An 11031-nucleotide genomic window follows, 5' to 3' on the forward strand; every position below is an offset into this window, starting at 1 on the left:
GCTTAACATTCACTCGCAATATTATCTAAATTTCTAATCGTTAAGGAACCCTTAATTTCATCGCCGAAAAGAATCTTCTAAGCGAACAATGCGACGGAAAATAAAGAACGTGGCGTTAACGAGCCAGAGGTGGGCAGAATTTCATTTTAATAAAAGATGAGGAACGAAACCAACGTACGTATAGCAATTATTCTAATTTGTAATTTTCATTCAACGAACAATTTACGAAAAGCTTCAAATTCTATTCGTTGTTCGAAACTTCGACTTGGTCAAATATGTCGATCTTTTTCGAAAAGTACATCTTTGTTCGATACACGAACGTTTCGATCGCAATCGTAGCTTCTCTTTGGTAGAGAAAATTGTAATATTTCACCGAGCTTAAGATCCAGAAATGAAAATAATGCACGCGGGCAAGATGAACGTGAAGAATATTAATGCGTAATGAAATTCGTAATAGACGTCAATAGTGATGAAATTCAAACGCAAACGATGCGTCGGAATTTTTTTAATCAATTAAATATATCGAAGTGGATTTAAAATACAAATCGAAACGTTTACACGTTGAATAAACTACGCTTCTTGAGGCAACGTTCTTTAACTTATTTTTTAAATACTCGTCAGGAAAAAACGGTGAACGTGAAACCAGAAACGCTTTCGTTGTTTTAAAGAATCACCGATTGTGCGAGATAAACAGGCGTGAGTTACGATGATACAGCCGCGGTTAAGTTTTGCAAATTTGTTTTCCAGAACCGGAGAAAAATCGAAGGAAGCCATTCGGTGACACCGAAGAAATTTATCGCCCCTCGTTGCCACCTGAAAGGTGCAATTTTCTAAGGAACTCCGTTCAACGTTTTCGAACTGAATTCCGGCGCCGCGACGCGGGTGGCGAGGAACGACAGCGGGGGTGGTTTTACAACGTTAAAACCCATTGTCGGATATTGCAAGCACTGCAACAGTTCTTCATTGTCGTCGTTCGACACGTAGTAACAGAAGAACCCGGCCTGTATGCCCCGTTATGTCGCCCAGAATAATCGAACACGAAGGAAACGTGCCGTGAACGAGAAAAAAAAAAAAGAAACAGAGAAAGAGAGAAAAATTGGTGCAAAGCAAATACGATAACGATTCGAGCGAGAGAAATTTAAACGTTCGATACGTTCGAAATTATTTTTCGACAATTTTCCCTCGAGACGATCCTCGCTCCCTACCCACGGTACAATAATACTACAATTCGAAAAATTAAGTTGAAATTCTCGTAAGTTTTATTTCGCGAACTTCGAAAATCCCATTCTGCCCGCGTGTAAATCCGGGTGAAGATTATTTCCTTTCTTGAAACGCACGTTCGTTTCTCTGGTCACGAATACGAGTTTTCAAAAAAAAAAGAAAAAACAAAGCAGACTGTACAGTATTAAAAATTCCATTAACCGTGAACGTATTCGACAATAACGATAGAATTTGTCCGATTTTGATGCGCATCGAGAATAATACGACGGTAGTAATCGGTACGCAGTATTTCGAAACCCCGTTACACTCGACAATGTTCAAACTGGATCCAGTTTTCACGATTCTAGTTTCCACGATTTCCAAGAAATCGAAGATCACCGACCGATGTGATTTTTAGAGATCGGTCCAGGTACTGGCGCGTCTTCGATCTGTGGCTGGCTCTCCATTTTCTTTTTCTCTCGGACGTTATTATTGTTGGCACAATAAAAGGAACGAACGCGAGAAAGAAATCGAAGTTCATTTTCTGTGCACTCTAATCGGTCCGGTGCGCTGCACTTTGAGGGGCCCCCATTAATGTTGTGAATTCTTGCATCACAACAAAATATTTGCTTTTCAGCGGGACCTGTTTGTATAGGTGCACGCGGGCCTTCCAAGGTCTCCGGTTCTTTCTTTCAATTCTTTTGCCCTCTCGTTTCCTTCCAGAGGTTCTTTCGTCTCCTTTTCCTCGGCCCGACCGCGTCTACTAACCAACCCGAAAACGTTCGCCCGCAAACAACACGTGGTGACTACAATTTATGCTCGCCTCCGCTTCCCTGCTTTTCGTATTTTCCCTGCTTATTCGGGAGCTCGCGTTTTCGTGGCCGTCCGAGTATCAAAAATTCACAGGAGACGCGGTATAATTTGTCGAAAAATACGACGGTGTTATTGCGTCGCTTCCCGGAGGGTTATCTCTATACAGGGTGTTTCGTGAAGTACAGACGCGCCTTTGAGAGTGAATTTGCCAGAGTGAAGGGAAACGAGAACAATTTACACAAACGCTTTATATTATATTGTTTCTCTTTGTATTACAATTTTAGGATTTAAACGCGTACATGTCTCCACGTAGGGGGTGTTGGACATTTTCGAAGCGTATTGTTCTTAACGAGAACATCGGGGTAGATTGTTACGAAGGTATTTGTAAATAGTTATTAAAATCGTTGATTTATCGTTTATTTGATTCATCGTTTATTAGCGTTGGTCGTAAATAACACGGTACGGTTAATTAATCGCTTCGAAAATAAAAAATCATTCCAACTTGTAATCGAAGGATACGGTGATCGGTCGGGCGAATTCTTTTTATCACTTTTCTGTAATTATCCCAAGCTGGAGAAAAAGGACATTTCAGAACTCGTAGTTAATGGAATTCTGATCGAAACTGAGGTTCGCGAACAGAAAAACAGACACCATTGTATTATCGATTAACATGTGTCTTTTAATTGTAATATTCTTGTTAAATTGTATTTTCCTCTTGCTATAATATGCATGTATCGCTAATTGCGACTTATCGCGCAACTGATACTGTCCAGATTCTGGATCATGTTTTAAATCATGTTCTATTTATACCTTTTAGAAAGATTCGATCGATCTGTCCTCGAAGAATTGTTTCTTTCGAGTCTTATATAAAATACGTGACTTTTGACACTACGTGATCTCAACGTTTACCGATTTAAGTATTTTACAAAAATTATCATAGAATACGTAACGATTTGTTTGTTCCGTTCCAATTCCTTAACTATCGTCCTTCCATTTTTGGAGTAAATGAACTTCTTCTCGTATACATACAAACGTTTTACCGAAAATATTATTCTAACGTACTAATTGGACATTATTCGCATACAATTTGAAAAGAAACTCATAATCGTATTTGAATTTAAACACTTTATGCGAACACTAGAAATTCTTAATAATTCCTTACGGTGAACTGTTTCAAAGAAGTAAAAATTCGTCGATACGAACCGTTGCTTATAATGACAAGCTGCTGTCGTTTATCTATAAAACAGTGGTCGATGTCGAAAGAACTGGATAATCGATCGTCAGTGAAAGGCATATTCCGCAAAATGATTAAAATCAAGACTTCGTGTTGTCTCGAGAAAACAGGCTGTAAACTTTTTACGTTTTTCCGACGAGTATTTATAAAGTGCAATTCTTATTTTACATCGTACGTAAGTAATGCTCTTTCGATACGAAACGGTACAATTTTTAACGAGACAAATATAGGTATGTAAAAAGGGCTCATTTTATAAAACTCGAAGAGTGCTCCAAACTTTTGTATATCGATATTACTTTATACGGGATATCCCGTATACGTAAAAATAAAATATAATTAAAATATCCATGCCGTTACAAAATCTACTCCGATATGACAAACTCGTGGCCAAATTTTACACACTATTTTTTCTACATTTTGCCTATAGGTAGTGCCTGTAGTTTTTCGAAAAATCTCGGAACAGTTCAAATATATAAAAATAAAATACAACTATAATACTAATACCGTTACAAAATCTACTCCGATATAATAAACTCATTGCCAAATTTTACACACTACTTTCTCTGAATTTTTTCCATAGGTAGTCTCTGCAATGTTTCAGGAAATACTTGAGACACTCCGTATGCATAAAAATAAAATACAAACTGTCATTCTACAATACGCACACCGTTACAAAACCTACTCCAAAACAACGAATCGATATAAATACTACAGTTGTTCCTGCGTCGATAATAACAACGATAAAATTCTTCGAACACCGTTAACCTCTTGCGTTGGAAATTAATTGACAGAAGCCTGTGACTAACTCGTCCAAAGCGAGCTTTTACTTGTAATAATTTGGTATTAAAGTTGTAAGTAAATTGCGTGTTAAAAATGCACGTAATCGCATTATTCGGATAAATGTACATAAAATTTACAATATTTTAAAGTACTTTAGTGAAGCATATAATTTTAAGTAGCATATAACAAGCGAAGTGCATTGCACATCTTCCCAATGCAAGAGATTAAGAATAGCGAGAGTTTATCCAACACTTCTGGGTTTACCCAAAATTTCAACGCAGCGATACGTGAAGCTTTTACTTGTAATAATTTGGTATTAAAGTTGTAAGTAGATTGCGTGTTAAAAATGCACGTCATCGCACTATTCGGATAAGTATACATAAAATTTACAATATTTTAAAGTATTTTAAGAAGCATATAACAAGGGACGTGCATAGCACATCTTCTCAATGCAAGAGATTAAGAATAGCGAGAGTTTATCCAACACTTTTGAGTTTACCCAGAATTGCAACGCAGCGATACGTGAAGCTTTTACTTGTAATAATTTCTATTAAAGTTGTAAGTAGATTGCGTGTAAAAAATGCACGTAATCGCACTATTCGGATAAATATACATAAAATTTACAATGCTTTATAGTATTCTAAGAATCATGTAACAAGCGACGTGCATAGCACGTTTTCCCAGCACGAGAGGTTAAGAGTAGCGAGAGTTTATCCAACACCTTTGAGTTTAGCCAAAATTGCGACGCAGCGATAGGCGGAGTCCCCGTCACTTATCGCGGTGAATGTTTGACGATCGCTGCTCGCTTGTTGCCTCGTTGAAATTCCCGGCACAGAAGTATACGGGGTCACGCTGTTTCTTCCCAGTTCGGCGATTTTAAAACGCTATTCACCGCGCGGTCCCCGCGAATCTATATTACGACGAATAATAATTACGAATTACCTCCGATAATCACTAATTTCGCATAATGACCGCGGCTTATCTCGCAACGGCGAGGCTCGCGCTCGAAATCAAGCCATTCGCGTTGCATTACGATCGCATTATGATTACCGGCGTAGTAATTTGCGAGCGGCCGTAATGCCTCCTCATGCGCCGCAACGTTTTGCAACTCGAATTGCACTTATCTGTTGCTCTCTATCATTGCTCTTTGTGCCTGGAGGGATCATCAATGCTTTTTGCAACAGCGAACAGTAAATGGACCTTACTCGACCGTTTCTCTCGTCGTTTCTCGTATTTCCATCCAGTCGTATTTTCGTTGTTTCATTCGTCTCGCGATCCGTGCTCGCCCCGTGTTCGATCAAGGTCGTTTAATTATCGTAGAGGGTTGCCACATCGAGGCCACCGAGACGAAAACTTGCACTTTTCCCGCGCGATTTCGAATCGACGTGTTTTATTATCGTTCGAATCGCGTGCAACGACCACTTCGAGACGATTACGTCGTTGGGCAAGCCCGATGCTTGGATAAGAATAAAAGTGAGGCAATTGATAATTGCTCGTCCGACGATCGTTCGTATTTCGATGTCGCGCTTCGCGAGCGTTCCGTAGTTTCTTTTTTTTTTCTTTTTTTTCGTTGAATTAATCGAGTCTTGCGTTCAGAGTGGGAGTTTAAAATAAATGTGTTCGTTTCACGAGAAAGCTGCGACTGTGCGAACTATCGCTTCTTAAATAGTTTATATTTAGATAGCAAGCTACTTGGCGAACATTCTGTAGTTTTTGTTCGTTGATTTAATCGAGTATCGTTCTTAGAACGGGAGAATTTAAGATAAATGTGTTTGTCTTGTTGAGAAACATTATTTCACCATTAACCAGTTCAGCGACGAAGACAAGGAAATTCGTACGTATTTTTGGAAAACGAACGGACCGGAGAATAAGACAAATTCGAAAAATGATATTGCAAAGAAAACAGCTTTCTCGAAAGATTGAAACTGAACGCATTGGATGTCAGCGTTCTATTTTTAGGACACGTGGTAACATTGACGAATAAACAACCTTTCCTCGCGATAGAACGGTTTCTTATCGTTTAACAATCTATAGAAAATAAACGTCGACTTTGAAAACGTGCAATAATTACGGACCGATCGAACAATTGCAACGACCGTAAAATTTTGATACTTGTCTGCTCCAGCGTTCCATTATCCATTGCCACGGTATATTTTCATTTCGAAGAGGTCAGAATTCACGAAAAATAATACAAAATAAATGTATCAAAACCGTGGTAAAAACGAAGAACGGGTAAAAATTGATTCGCAACGTGATATTCTGTGTACAAAAGTCTCGATCACCGACCAAAAAAGAAAAATCACTTTTCGTCCATAGTGACTGTCGGATAAAAATCAGAAATAAACTCAGAGAACTGTTTCACTCACCGGACACGTATACAAGCGTCGCGAGTGAATCGTTACACGTAGCTCGCGTTCGTGATCCTTTGTTCGAGTCTACGTCCATCTCCGGCCGCGATAATGTTCGTTCGAACGAAAATCTGCGTCCCTCGGTCTAGTTTCGTCGCTCGCGCCGGCATTCAAGTCACCGGGCGCGATTAAATTTCAAACCTGCCCCAAATTACGAGACGCCGAACGTGTGGAAGCTCGCGTTTATCCGCGAACAAAGAGGTTACCACCGAGCACCGCGAGCTCGCAAAACGCAACAGTTGCGACACCCCCGGAGAAAAAAGGGTTCGACACCCCCCGGGAGGTGTGCAGAGAAGAAAAGAAAAGAAATAGAGAGAGAGATGGGGAGAAAAAAAAAAGATGGAACTCATCGTCGCGTAATTTGCGACGCGCGTTCCACCCCGCCGCTCGCTCAAATTCGATTAAACGCGGAACGTGTAATTTCCTCCCCTTTCGATTCCTCTCGTTGCGGTCTCGCTCGTCAATGGAGAGCCGCAATTTTTCCCTGCTCTTGTCGCCGCCTACCTCCACCTCCTCGTTCGAGCACCCCGTCGCGAAACAGTCCGTCGAACCGGGAAAAACCGTAGCCGACACGGTTTCGTGTTACCCCCGGGGAACGAGTGTTGCGAGCGGGCCGGATGCCGGCCTAGGCAGGAAGTAAATATTATTCCCGTAGGTGCATCGAGCCGAGGCCACCGCGCCGTTTCTCTCGAACTGGCTACAATGCGTACGATTGTACGCGCGTTCCGCGTCCATTGAGCGAGTGGAACCGTTCGCGTGGTTCGTTCGAAAATTCGGCTCCGTGATCGCCTCGAAGGCGAAACGATGCGAGAACCTCGTAAGTAGGGAGGACCGCTTATGGCGGACGACCATGCCGTAGCAGAGCGGAGGGGGCACGGGGGAACCTGGCTATTTTTCAAATTTCCCGGTACGGATCGACGAAGATTCGGTGGGCCCCGTTTCGCCCCCTCCCCAGCCCCCGAACCGTACCTTTTGTCGAGACGTCCACTCGGATTCTTCTCGCGAAACGGTTCACTGGAGGACGACGATTACCGGGTTGCTTTCTTCGTTCCCGTATCGCTCGCTCATCTTCTCGGCTCTTTTAACGCGGATTCGTTCGGTTTCTTCGTGACTCGCGATCGTGACGGGGATGTCTTCGACGACAGCAACCGGGATGAGAATTATTTTCTTTTCTTCGTTTCTTCGTTTCTTCGTTCCTTCTTTTACTATTCTTTCCTTTTTCTTTTCTTCTCTTTGTCCCTTTTTGCGACGGTGCGTTCTTTACGTCTCTGGAACCACGTTTCGCGTTCCTCGTCGGTCTCGTTTCTCCATTTTGGCGGCGTTGGATTCACTGGAAATTTCGCGCGTACCGTGATTAATCGAGAGAACAACGTTTCGGTGGAAATTGAACGGAGAATTTTACAGGACGAGTCGCGAATCGGTTATCAAGATTTTTTAACCACTTTTGTAGGCAGTCTGAAAGAGCCTATCACGGATTGGAACAAAGTTTTTTTGTCAATTCAGTAGAGGAAAACCCTTCGGTGTATAAAATTCGGAGAATACAATCATCGATGGTCGAAGGAGAAATCAATTGACGTTTAAAGCTACGAAAAGATAAAAATATATTTAGTCTACCAAAGTAATACTGTAATAGGTATTTAATCGACAGGAAATTGTAATTTTAGAATTGGGAAAGAAATTGTTCTTCGACAAGAAATCAAGGTTGTCGCGATGGTTTCAAATGGAACGGTGTGCAATATTTTTAATTTAGTAGCATTTTAGAAGGCGTCGAGACGAATTCAACGATTTGTTATATTATAATCTTGAAATGATCTCAAGTTAACGCTTAACCACGGATACCCAGTTTCTTGACATTGACGCGTACACGGAGCGTGTCAGACTCCGATGAAAACGTCGTTATTAAAATTAATATTGTATTCATTTTTACGCAGAAACGAGACATCGCATGTATCGCAGACTTTTATTAGAAAATATTTCACAGTTATGTAAATAGGACATACGAAATTGCAAAGAGAGGAAAACACGTTTTTGTAAATATTAAAGAACGTATTGCAGCAGTCAAGTATCAAAAAATCGTTATTAAGAGGACGAAAGGTTTTCGTACCGAAATAACATTGAGAAGTAAGACATACATTTATACGAACCTTTTTCATTGTTTTGGAGTGTACAGTCAACTCCTGAAGTTGGTCCCACAAATTACGCAACACCCTGTACACGAAGTCGAACAGTAAAGTACGAATTGTAAATTCGTACAGGTTACAAATCTAAATCGGTTACGTTACGAGTCCTTTTCTTGGTTCTCCTATTTAATTAGTCCAGTCTGTTTCGTCCAACCGGTACGATACTAATGTTGTCGGTTATCGGCGGAAAATAATCTACAAAAATGGACATTAATAAATGGTACGTTCTATAATCTGTTTCTCGAGCGAAGAAAATGTTTACCGATGTCAACTGGAAGGCCACGCTTCGTCCTACTCCCCCTACGTTGCTCCAAGCGATTAGTATCTTCTCTGGAACCCGCACGAATGTTTTAATAAGGAAAGAATTTCGTCGCGTAAAGTCCAAAAGTATCTCAATATATTTCTCCGAATCCAGTATGCTTTCTCGAGAATAAAATAAGAAAATGTAATAACGGAGAAAACGTTGATTATTAAGAGTAAATAATGTTTTTTTTATTCTCCGTCTCGTATACTTTGAGAAATACCACCGAAATTATGGGTCGACATTGCAGCGTTTTTATTCAGAATCGTCCAATTCTGATTAACAAATTACTTTACCTTATCGAATTACTCGTTTCTGAAATTGGAAGGACGTACGTTACACAAATCGCTTCTTCTTTCAATTATTACAAGGAGCAGTAAATTATTTTCAAACTTTCCTCCATCTTCTGCCTATCATTTTAATAATACGCTCTTCTGGACACAGTTTCACGACAAGTGGGATCCAGCCGCGACTTTGCGTTTGCAATTAACAAATTACTTTCTTCTTATCGAATCGCTCGTTTCTCAAATTGGAAGAAGAACGTACGAATCGTTTCTTCTTTCAATTATTACAGGGAGCAGTAAATTATTTTCAAACTTTCCTCCATCTTCTGCCTATCATTTTAATAATACGCTCTTCTGGACACAGTTTCACGACAAGTGGGATCCAGCCGCGACTTTGCGTTTGCAATTAACAAATTACTTTCTTCTTATCGAATCGCTCGTTTCTCAAATTGGACGAAGGACGTACAAATCGTTTCTTCTTTCAATTATTACAGGGAGTAATAAATTATTTTCAAACTTTCCTCCACCTTCTGCCTATCATTTCACTAATACGCTCTTCCGAACACAATTTTGCGGCAAGTAGCCCGAAATGTTTCGTCGAATTGAAGCAAAGAAGATCCAACGCGCTCGATCCGGATCGAGAACGCGGCGAGCGTCGAGATCGGTCCTCGATCTTTCCCGTTCCTTTCTAAATCGATGCGGCGAATTCTCGAACGCCTCCCCGGTTTCGCAAAAAAAAAGGTTACGCGTTAAAAAACGATGCCAGGAAGGTAACAGGATCAACGTGTCAGAGTTTCAAACGGAATCGAACCGCCCGATGGAACCGGAGCAATAGCAGCAACGCGCCGAAAAAGAACGGAGAACGAGGAGGGGGTTGGCTTCGTAGTAGCCACCCCTGCTGGACGAGTCCATTTCCCTCGTCGCAGGGGTGTCGACTCGTTATGCGTGCTAGGTCCCAGGACTTAGGTTCTCGAAGTCTACGTGGAATTCCTGGAAAGGAAGATTTATTTTTCTGAAGAGGACGCCTAATGGCGTGCCAGGAACCGAGAAACTCTAAAGTGGCTGAGTTACGACCTTGTAACGGAGGCTTCCATAATGTCGGCGTCGATTCACCGTTCCTTCTTTTTTCCACTCGCTTCCTTTCGTCCTCTCGTCCTTTTCCTCCGGTTTTCCGAAAATTCGTCCAAAGGGGTGCATCCTTCGACGCTGTCCCGCTGGCTGCGAAAAGAAGAGGAAGAAAAAATAGACAGAAAAAAGAAAAAAAAAAAACGCGGGACGGGTGGTCTTCACACTCCACGAGTGTCCAAAACGACGAACAATTGTTATCCTTTCGACGTTATCGCTACGTTTAATCTCGCGCGATTAACTTCGCGTTCCGAGCAGTATCGAAGAATCGTTCCCGAAACTTTCATCGTTTATTCGCGCGATTGCGAGTTTCGCGCGGCGAACAACGGAATTGCTCGCGATCGTTACACGTTGAACAATTTTTTTCTATTATCGATTGGAAACGGAAACGGTGTACGCAAACGGTCGAGTTTCCGTAATTGCGCCCCGATGCCTTTATCTTTCGAGTTGCGGCGAAACAACAGAGTCCCGAACCAATATTTAGAAACGTTAAGGGTTTTACCGTTTCGATGAGCTGTGGTTTCAAAGTTCAACACTTTATTGCAGAGTTTGTCAAAGAATGCGCTTTTATGGAATAAATGTGCTTGTTGTGCAATTGTCGTTTCACGTTTGCGGGACTTTCCAGAGGCTAAGTACGCGTAACGACACATTGGATAATTTTACAATGGACGTAGACGTTGATATCCATAACTTTAACTCATTTTTT

At 41.2% G+C, this 11031-nt stretch overlaps 1 long non-coding RNA gene across 1 annotated transcript; it reads right to left on the bottom strand.

Moving 5' to 3' along the window:
* Positions 1–7601: 7601 nt before the first annotated feature.
* LOC143144753 (uncharacterized) lies at positions 7602–9000 on the bottom strand. The gene is made up of 3 exons (XR_012991507.1): positions 8878–9000; positions 8580–8810; positions 7602–7765 (listed from the first exon to the last, which is right to left on the bottom strand). It is a non-coding gene; the product is annotated as an uncharacterized LOC143144753 (long non-coding RNA).
* Between the last annotated feature and the right edge of the window lie 2031 nt (positions 9001–11031).

This window comes from Ptiloglossa arizonensis, chromosome 3 (genome assembly GCF_051014685.1).
Source record: "Ptiloglossa arizonensis isolate GNS036 chromosome 3, iyPtiAriz1_principal, whole genome shotgun sequence".
NCBI lineage: Eukaryota > Metazoa > Arthropoda > Insecta > Hymenoptera > Colletidae > Ptiloglossa > Ptiloglossa arizonensis.